The sequence below is a fragment of the Harmonia axyridis genome, chromosome 5, assembly GCF_914767665.1.
Source record: "Harmonia axyridis chromosome 5, icHarAxyr1.1, whole genome shotgun sequence".
Taxonomy (NCBI): Eukaryota; Metazoa; Arthropoda; class Insecta; order Coleoptera; family Coccinellidae; genus Harmonia; species Harmonia axyridis.
The window spans coordinates 37,013,477-37,024,926 of record NC_059505.1 but is presented as its reverse complement, the minus strand read 5'-3'; the positions used below and the strand labels follow the sequence as shown (position 1 = coordinate 37,024,926).

Below are 11,450 nucleotides of genomic sequence, written 5' to 3'. Positions count from 1 at the left end.
ATCCATTATTTTTATTTGGTCTTTCGTTTCTTCGATAAGATGTTTCCAAAAAAGTTATAACTGATATTGGAAGTATCACGTAATTCTATGTTCCTATCACATATCAGGAAGTGTTATTCCTAATTATGTTCAGTATATTTGAAAAATTACATGAATACCAATTTGAACCAACCGGCATAAGTTCCTTAATTTTTTCTCATTTTTTTTAGCGAATTAATGGTTGAAAAATCACATTTACATAAAGATCAAATTCTTCTAAAGGCGGGTTCAAGAGTGTGACCTTGTTAGCCGAGACTCGTTCCAAATATAGGAAAGATCAGTCGATGCAGCTTTAGGACGTTGACCAGAACCCTAAGACGGCCTGGTACTATTCCACCTCAGCTAAAAACAAGTATATTAATTCTTCCTAGAGTACAATTTGAAGAGATGTATTATTCCTTGTCGTACGAAATTAAATATAGAAAATTAATGTTAGTGAATTCCTTGAAATTTCGAAATTGATAGGAAAAGAAAATTTCAAAAACCCATATTTACGCAACCCCTAGTCAGATTCTGCCTATTGTTGAACTGAACCTTGGCATTTGAGATCCGAACCTGCCCTGAAATTTTGAAGTTCATTGGACTTTTCATCATCAGTCGAACTGTTTTGAAATCATTACTGGATGAAAAGTAAAAAATTACAGACATTTTATTGAAATGGTAAAGGATGAGGTTTGGAGAACAAGAGCTCAAAAATATCACAGAAATTGATTTTTGCGTAAACTTAGGAAGTGAGGTTATGCTTGTCTTTTGCGGAGAAATAAATTTTGTTGCTGAATTTGCAAATATGAAGCGGAAACAGTGGTAGAGCCTAAATTGAGTGGGAATTTCCTAGTTTGTTTTCCTAGTGAGTTTTTGTTGCACTCACAAGCTTCACTGGGTGAAGTTATACATCATACGATATGAATTATTCATAGAGTTCAGTCACAGTAGTGGATTTTACATCACAAAAAATCTTAAAAGTTGATCGAAACCAGTATTCGAATCGGTGCATTTCGACACAGTTTATGAGTAAAAACATTCACACAGCCATTATAAAGATGGTCATCTCTGTATTTAGCATATAAATCTTTAGTAAAATAAGGAACTAACTCTCTACATCTTTCGTATAAAATACTTGGCAGATTCGTCAAATCGTCAGAGTAATAAATATAGATAGAAGGAGCATATCGTCGGCTAAGAGTGTAAATCTGCTATGTCCATAATGAACAATTTCACAGGAGACCAAAAAAACCGTACAGTACAGTGTTATAATAATAATGATAAGAGAGTTTATTCATGAAAATACATTCAATAAACTCTATTGAATGTATTTTCATGAATGAACTCTCTTGTTATAATAATAATGATAAGAGAGTTTATTCATGAAAATACATTCAATAAACTCTATTGAATGTATTTTCATGAATGAACTCTCTTGTTATTATTATTATAACACTGTACTGTGCGGTTTTTTTGGTCTCCTGTGAAATTGTTCATTATAGACATAGCAGATTTACACTCTTAGCCGACGATATGTCATTTTCAGTGAGCAAATTTGTCTCCAACATGAACTTTCAAATTTGACATGAAACGCGCAGAAATTAAAACATATCAGTGATACGATATTTCACTCAATTCGCGAGTTTCTCCACAAAGAACGCACTTCTTATGTCTCATAGTGAATTAACGTTTCATATCAACTCAAAATATATTGAAATAAATACCTAAATACATCGGAAATTCAGAAAACAAACTACAAGCGCTCCAAACGTCGTGTAACAATCGATGACACTAGGAGAGCAAAAGTTGCCAAACCTTGGATTTCAGCAGATAGATACAGAAAATAATAAATGTTCTGCACATTATAAATTCAACAATCAGGAAAAACATAGGATTCCAAATATTGAAATTTGCATATTCAATCGGGAATCACTCAAATAAATATATTTCATTCAATATAATATACATTTATAGCGATATAGTAAAATTGTGGATTTGAAAATATATCACAATCCGACAAAATAACCTAACCATGTTGGGGTTGGGAACATGTAAAAATTGCGCATACTTCCTCTATCAGAGTTAATTACTCTATGTCCATGACTAATTATTATTTTCAATAATAAAGGCTCAGTTGTTTGGACGCATTTTGACTAAGTGTCCTTTTACAGAATACCAGGTTAAGTGAGGTTATGTAATTTATTTGATTCGAACATGGAGAAAGAAACTTCTATGTTGGGCGTTAAATTTTCACTTCATCTCAAAAACTAGAACGTTTTTTACATATGTACATTAAGAAAATATATTTTTTTTCATTTCGTTGGCCTGCAAGATACTTAATGACCATGTCAACCTTCGAATGAAATCGAAAGCGCCATCCAGACCCCAATAAGCAACAAGCGAATCTTTCCTTGGTGGAAAAGTACCTAGCACTCCTGAGTGCAAGAAACAAGATCAACGCACCTTGATCAGCATCCGAAGACTCGAAGATTCTATTCGACACTGACCACTACCATGGTCTCATTACCATAAGAATCACGGTACCGATCGCTCACCCCCATGGTCGGTCAACAACTCCTTATTCCGCTACCCGTGAGGTTATCCAACCAGTCTTGACCATTACACGTTGACTTTTAAAACGCGGTTTAACAGTCGAATCGTCGTTCCGAGATCTCTCCCCATCCACTTTTAGAGCCTCGTTAGGAGGCTGCAGTACCTTAGACCACTTCGAGGATGATCTTCCTTGAAGCACATAGCAACTACATACGGTTTAGAAGAAGAAATTCTGGATTTTACTTTTCTCAACCTTGATGCAGAAACCTCGACTGAGTTTGAAATTTCGGATGAGATTCGCAACCATTTCGAATTATATATCATATGAACTATCAAATAGGCAATGAATTTGGGAAAATGAATAAGAGATAGCTCCGAGGCAATGAATCAGAAACAAAGAGTCGTAGATCTTCGAGAATCTGGGACAATAAATCTGCTACAATAAATCCGTGAAAATCAATTCAAATTCAAAACAAAGGGTCCTAGAACTCCGTGCCAATGAATCTGATACATCGAATAAGAAACAGCTTCGCGGTAATGAATCCAAAACGAAAGGTCTCAGAGCTCTGCGACAATGAATATAGGACAATGAATCTGTGACAATAAATCTACGGCAATGAATCCGAAAGCAAGACTCTCAGAGCTACGTGCTAATGAATTTGGGACAATGACTCTGGGAAAATGAATCGTGGAGAATGAATCCGAAAGAAAGAGTCTGAGAGCTTCGTGGCAATAAATCTGAGACAATGAATCTGGAAAAATGATTCTAGGAAAATGAATCTGCTCCGTGGCAATAAATCTGAGACAATGAATCAGGGAAAATGATTCTAGGACAATGAATTTGCTACAATAAATCCGCGAGAATCAATTGAAAACAAAGTTGCTTAGAACTTCGCGCCAATGAATCTGATACATTGAATAGCTCCACGGCAATGAATCCGAAATAAAGGGTCTCACTGCTCCGCGACAATGAATCTGGGAAAATAAATATAAGACAATGAATCTGAAACAATAAATCTGTGGTAATGAATCCGAAAGCAAGGCTCTCAGAGCTGCGTGATGATGAATTTGGGATAATGACACTGGAAAAATGAATCGTGGAAAATAAATCTGGGATAATGAATTTGTGACAATAAATCCGCGGCAATGAATCCAAATGAATGAGTCTCAGAACTCCGTGACTATAAATCTTAGACAATGAATCTGGGAAAATGAATCTAGGACAATGAATCTGCTACAATAAATCCGCAACAATGTATCCGAAACAAAGATCTAAGACCGCCTTCGCGGTAATGAATTTGGGACAATGAATATGAGACAGCTCCACGGCAATAAATCTGAAACGTCTTAGAGCTCCTTAATGATGAATCTGAGAAAATGAACCTGCAGACAATGAATCTGGGAAAATGAATTAAATTGAATTTTCTATCTACCCTCAAATATAAAGTTTCTAGTTCTTCTCCTTCGGGAGTTATCGTGTTTCCGGCCGTTCATAATCGAATTTGAGGACGAATTCTTTATCAATAAGTGGTATCTTATCAAATTTCGATATTGCGACTAAATATCAAAGCGATATTGGCTTCCATTAAAGTAAACAGCTAATTACATTGTGTCTAAAAAATTCCAAAAAAATATCGATCAGGAGAATTTTTGGTTTGTCAGAAGTGGACCAACTCACAGGTGAGAGAATATTCTTCATTATATTATAGTGTGAACTGGGATAATTATTTGGATGTGTAACCATCTCTTATCTATAATCTTGATAAGTCGATACACATTATCTAAAGAAGATCATACCCGTGAAAAATTATCTCCTCACAAATGAATGATTTTTGTGAAGCATAAGGGAAATATTTTTTTCTACAGATTGATCCCAAAAATTGAAACATTTGAAGCTGGAATTCTTAAGAGATTTAATGAATTTCGGGAAGAATATTAGGTGTAGTAAAAAAATCCATTCTTTTTCCAGTAGATGGCTTTAGTTATCTGCATCTCACATTGTATGTTCCATTAGATGGCAATAGAAATATGAGATTTCGTGCTACAAAAACTTTCCTGACGGTTTTGTGATAAGTTGACTGAGTTTAGTTTGCGCGCGCTTCGAAGATGAACACTAGCAAAGTGTCGATAAAATCATAGACATCGTAAAGATTTCACAAAAAATCCGTTTGAAACCATTTGCACGAGGCTGGTCTCAAGAAGAAGCTCCTTGTATGGGTACCATATGAGTTAACGCAAAAAATCTAATGGTCTGAATTTCTAACTACGAATCGCTGCTGAATCACAACAAAATCGACCCATGTTTGAAGAGGTTGGTGTCTGGTGATGAAAAGTGTATCACTTACGACAACGTCAAGCGAAAACGGTCGTGGTCGAAACGCGTTGAGCAGGTAGAAACGGTAGCCAAGCTAGGATTGACGGTCAGGAAGGTTTTGCTGTGTGTTTGGTGGGATTGGCAGGGAATTATCTACTTTGAGCTGCTTCCCTACGGCACAACTGTTAACTCGGAACTGTAATGTCAACATTTGGACCAATTGGAGGAAGTGATTACCATCTGTTCCTGTCCATGGCGAACAATTTTGCTGGTGAAAAATTCTCTCCAACAGAGGCTTGTGAAAATCGACTGTCTCAATTTTTTGCCAATAGGAACCAGGGCTTCTATGAGAGAGACTTAATGATATAACCTTCAAAATGGTAACAAGTTCTCGAACAAAACGGCGCATATTCGACCTAAATCGGAACATACCAATCATTGTAATTAAAGCCTTGTTTTTCGTGCGAAAATAATGGATTTCTTTTAACTCCACCTTATATAAACAGTGTCGTATATAACCAACGAATAAACCGTGCGAAAGAAGCAACGTAACTAAACCTCCCATCACCAGCATCCTCAAGAAACAAGAACAAAGAATCGAGTGAACACGTGTAATCAACGATTACACAGATCGGCCGTAATCAACCGTAACTTTAAGACAGGATAAAAAAAACTGATCTCGAAATAATTGAGATATAAATTCATGTCATCTTGCCCCTGTGCGTGATCGACCAAAATTACGGGGGGGCGCTCGATCGAGACCTCCTATTATCCAATGAGGCCTCTCTTCCGAATATCATAGTGGCACATCTCTTGATCCGGGGCTCTCGCGAAAACTGGGTCGGTAACAATTTGCAAAGAGATATTACTGGCACCTGAGGCGCCATGGTTTTATTTAGCGGAGAAAATGTGGATGAGTGGATCAAACCAGACTTTAAGATGGAAATAAACACTAATAATATACTTGCCGAGTCCAATTTTCGAGAAGTGAGATGAAGATGAAGTTTCGGTCTTTTTCTGTGGTTTGAATGTCATTCTGAGAAGTTGAGAAGAGGAAGAATCAAGTCACCACGTTTCGAATGCTATCAAGAGGGAAAAACCATCACGTGGTTGTTCAATTCAAAACGAAATAAGAGATATTTCTTCTTATAAATCACCAATTTTGATGGGGTTTTCACATAATTTCCTCAAACAGTAATCTACATGGAAGAAAATTAATATTTTTAATTTTCGAACGAAAACAAACAAAAAAATTTTGGTAAATTTTCGTTTTTAGCAAAAAAATTGATGATATGTACTTTGTACAAATCACTGATATATTTTCAAAATATTCGTGAAAATACCCTATCAAAAATCATTATGTGTTTGAATCGACGGAAAGGACCGATGAGTGGATCAAACCAGATCTTAAGATGGAAATAAACACTAATAATAAATACACTTACTGAGTCCAATTTTCGTGCTTGAATTAATGGAGTGAGATGAGGATGATGTTTCGGTCTTTTTCTGGGGTTTGTATGTCATTCTGCAAAGTCGAGAAGAGGAAGAATCAAGCCACCACGTTTCGAATGCAATAATCTAGATTGAAGAAAGTAATTATTTTCAATTTTCAAGAAAACCTACCAAAAATCATTATAGAAGAGGTTAAATTATAATTTTGTGAGACTTCGTACAGTGCTGCCCTCTACTTATTTGCTTCGAAAAAAGAAAGAAAATGAAATGAATGTACAACTTCGTATACCCTACGAAGTTTTATTTGGTCATCGCAGAAGTGCCAGAGGGGAAATAAATGGGTGCCAAAGTTTGACTGAAAAACCACGTGGTGGTAAACCCCCTTAAGGATTTCGGATGTACAATTTTTTTCATTGTACAATGACAAAATAACAATAAGTACACAAAAACGTGTCTTTTACCGTTACACTGTATGAAATTTTCATTTTATACAACTTTTTGACAATTTTTGTAATACGGGTCTCACCTCTTAATATATTGCCCTGTGTATCACAAAACCTGGTCATAGCAAAGTCAATACTCTTTGACATTATAATAGTGTAAGAGTAATGACAAAAAATTCGAAAATTTGACCGACGACTCTTTCTATTACAGGGTGAATTATGAATTAAACGAATTTAATTTTGAATAATGTTTGACTCACCCCGTGTCTATCAATAAGTTTTATTGAAAACCAGTCCGAAATTATCACCTTTTAGGTGAGCAATATTTGTAGTGAAAAAGTCAATGTTTTCCTTCGAGATATGTTACTTTAAAGAAATGACATTTTTCATCTTCAACACTCTGTATCTCGAAAACTAGTCATGTTTCCAAAGTGTTAATGTCATATATAGACGTACCCAAAAGTATTAACCTCTTCAAACGAGGAAACAGTTATAGGTTAGGTGGCGCTCCCTACAAAAAACCAAAAGTACTTGAACAAATTCATTTTCTAAGCATTCTTGTGAAAAATGCTAAAGAGTGGTAATAACTTCAACACACATTGATTATCAGACTTGGAATTTTCAAGTCCAAATATCAATGAAACGGTTGTTTTAGCGATTTGTAACAAAGGTAGCTTTTTTTTAAGAAAAAGAGGTGTAGGTGGCGCCTCCTACGAATTGGAGCAATAATAACATCAGGTTCGAATTCGACACCCCAAAAAACCTCTCAATACCGATTTTATTTTAATTTAGGTCAGTATTTCGAAAGTTAAAAAAAACCAAAATAAAAATGAAACTACAACGCCCTGTGCTTGTATCTTGAAAAAGAAGCGTGTCAAGGCATATATTTATTTGGACAATTCATATTAGAATATTGCGAGGAATCACCTCCTGAAGTATATCAAAGTATTTTTGAATCACCCGGTATTCTATGCATCTTTAAAGGATTAATTTTGATTAGCGTAAGTGACGACATCATATACTCTATGCATCTTAAAAGGATATAATAAACCTCAGAGTAATGAACATAGATAGAGGGAGCATATGTCGTTTTCAGTAAGCAAATTTTGTCCCCAACATGAACTATCAAATTTGACAATAAGCACGCGGAAATGAAAACATATCAGTGATACGATATTTCACTCAATTCGCGAGTTTCTCCACAAAGAACGCACTTCTTATGTCCCATAATGAATCAAAAATATTGAAATATATCAGAAATTCAAAACACAAACTTCAAGCGCGACATACGACGTGAAACAACCGATGACACTAGGAGAGCAAAAGTTGCCAAACCTTGGATTTCAGCAGGTAGATACAGAAAATAATGAATATTCTGCTTATTATAAATTCGACAATTAGGAAAAGTATCGGATTTCAAATATTCAAATTTGCATATTTAATCGGGAATCACTCAAATAAACATATTTCATTCTAATATAATATACATTCATAACGATATAGTAAAATTGTGGATTTGAAAATATATCACAATCCGACAACGTAATCTAATCATGCTGAGGACATGTAAAAATTGCATATATACTCCCTCTATCTATGTTCATTACTCTATGTAATAAACCATAGAGTACCATATTGCAGTGTTCCCAACTTTGCATGTTTTTTCTTCATTTACTGGCCTCGCCATATCCGAATCCTCAACCAAAATTCGCGGCATTCAAAGAGATGAAATCGAGGTTGATCACAGAGTCGAGGAAATGACATCGTGCATGCACAATGGCGTCTCCGGCAGATCAACGCCCTCTTCCTCCGTCAGAGAAAGGTCGAATGCTAGTGAAATCAGGAGGTCAGTGCACGGTAGGCAAGACACCTCCATGTCAAGAAAGTATTATTGTATATTATAAAGTCAAGCAATCGCTTTTTAGACGTCCCATAACTGGGTCGTGTGCCACTTTAACGTTTAATTGGGTTGCAATCTTCTTTTCTGTTTGCAGATTCGCTCTCAGGTTCAAGGGTGTGATATTAGAGATACAGGACAGAGATTCTGGGAATTCGATTTTTAATTTTAGATCAGTTTGGTCGCGTACGTTTGGTAGAGAGGTGGTTTTCTATACAGATTCGATTTTGTAAAATTTTAAAATTAATTTTTTGTCTTTTTGTCTTATATACCTACTTTATATTTTTTTTTGTCTGATATAAGTGTGAAGTGTTGATCGATTCAGTTCGTTTAGATCTTTGTAAAGCTGGCGTTACAAGTTTTATCACCAAAATGATGAGGATTATGTGAAATCTAACACTTTCGACGTGAAGGTTGAAAAATTCGAGAAACTTCTCAAGATTTTTTTGAATATTATATATTTCTTTGTAGATTTTATATTTTTGAGTACTTGTCTTTCATGTAAACAAAAATTCTCAGGTCGTTCCTTTTCATTTCTTTATTGAAATTGCTGGAGAGTTGGACATGCTTTACCAATGAAAAAGATACCTATGAATATTTTTTCAATTTTCTTGTTACATTTGAAAGGGGTGAAACATACGATCCCTATTCTATATTTGAACATGACTTTTAACGAATATTTCTCAATACTATAGAGTAATAAACATAGATAGAGGGAGTATACGCAATTTTTACATGTCCCCAACATGGTTAATTTACGTTGTCGGATTGTGATATATTTTCAAATCCACTATTTTACTATATCATTATCAATGTATATTATATTGAATGAAATATATTTATTTGAGTGATTCTCAATTAAATATGCAAATTTGAATATTTGGAATCTGATATTTTTCCTAATTGTCGAATTTATAATAAGCAGAATATTTTTTATTTTGAGTATCTACCTGCTGAAATCCAAGGTTTGACAACTTTTGCTGTCCTAGTGTCATCGGTTGTTTCACGTCGTTTGGCGCGCTTGAAGTTTGTTTTCTGAATTTCTGACATATTTAGGTATTTTTCAATATATTTTGAGTTAATATGAAATGTTGATTCACTGTGGGACATAAGAGTTGCGTTCTTTGTGGAGAAACTCGCAAATTTAGTGAAATATCGTATCACTGATATGTTTTCATTTCCACGCGCTTCATGTCAAATTTGATAGTTCATGTTGGAGACAAAATTTGCTTACAGAAAATGAAATATGCTCCCTCTATCTATTTTTATTACCCTAAGTTTATTACGAATGAAAAGAAAATGTGAAATTCCTCATCTGAAACCCTTGTTGAACAACTGTAGGGGAAAACTGATGAGATAGTTTTCCAGCTTGTGTCTTCATTTGTTTATTGTTCTATGTTTAATGAAAATAAAATGTATTGGGGGATTAAAACAAAAGGAATAAGTTCAGACGATTTTAGTGAGGTGAAATGATAAAAAAATAACAGATCAATATGGGCGATAGCTCTATTGAACATTTGTAGCGTAGAGCTCAGAGATTTGACTTCATGTCAGTTTTCAGCTAGTTAATTCTCTTAATTTGTGTATTTTCTCTAAGATTTAAAACTATTTTTGTTTAAAAATAATGAAGTGAAAAATTCACGTAAGTTTCTCAGCTTGTCTCTTAATTTGTATATCTTCTCTTAGATCTAAAACTTTTTTTTTCTTTTTTTTTTTCAATGAAAATGAGGTGAAATAAAAGAAAAAAATTAAAATATATTGAAAACTAAAACAAAAAGGAACAACTCCAGACGATTTTCACGTGTTCACATTCTGCATCTCCTCATTCTCAGATGAATCGATTATATCGATATGAATTCTGTAAAGGAGCAATTCTAAAAACAAAAACTACCGTCCGAAGGATTAATATTATCTTTAACGAGCGTGCCATTCGATAAAAATGGCTCGTTTATGCGTACAAAAATTTATCGCGACTTGTAATTATGACTTAATTATAAATATGCTCTAATGAAAAGTAGGGCAAGGTCGCTGGTTAATAATAGACGCTGTGTGTTCTTTTTTTTTCATCGATCCTTTACATGAATGATTCTGGTTTATCAATAGGAGTCGATTGTGAAGGCTTCTACGTTACATCTGTTGTGTTCTACTCGAAGCGATCAATAATAAGATTTCACTTGTTGGGTCGATCTTTGGATTTGTTTCAATTAGAATTAACATTATTTTGTTCGTTGTTGTATTTGGATGGGATGCAATGTTGTATACAATTAGAATCAACATTACCTAACAGGCCAATTGAAAAGTCCCCGGTCTACCATAGTAAAACACATTTTTTTGGCAAAATTCGATTTTATTATTCAACATAGTTGCCTTCGAGGGCGATACAGCGATTATAGCGATCTTCCAACTTTTCGATACCATTTTTGTAGTACGATTTATCTTTCGCTTCAAAATAGGCCTCAGTTTTGGCGATTACTTCTTCATTGACGCTAAATTTTTTTCCAGCGAGCATTCTTTTGAGGCCTGAGAACAGGAAAAAGTCGCTGGGGGCCAGATCTGGCGAATACGGTGAATGCAGAAGCAATTCGAAGCCCAATTCATTCAATTTCGCCATTGTTTTCATTAATTTGTGACACGGCGCATTGTCTTGATGAAACAGCACCTTTTTTTCTTCAAATGGGGCCGTTTTTTAACGATTTCATCCTTTAACCGATCCAATAACGCTATATAATAATCACTGTTGATGGTCTGGCCCTTTTGGAGGTAATCAATG

General features: G+C 34.8%; 1 protein-coding gene across 1 annotated transcript in view; it reads left to right on the top strand.

Annotated features, from left to right (window-relative positions):
• Positions 1–216: 216 nt before the first annotated feature.
• LOC123680669 (cytochrome P450 306a1) overlaps positions 217–11,450 on the top strand; it is a 29,184-nt gene continuing 17,950 nt past the window's right edge. The window contains exon 1 of the mRNA XM_045618675.1: positions 217–391. The gene's annotated coding sequence lies outside the window, so the exon portion shown is untranslated. The remainder of the gene's footprint in view (positions 392–11,450) is intronic.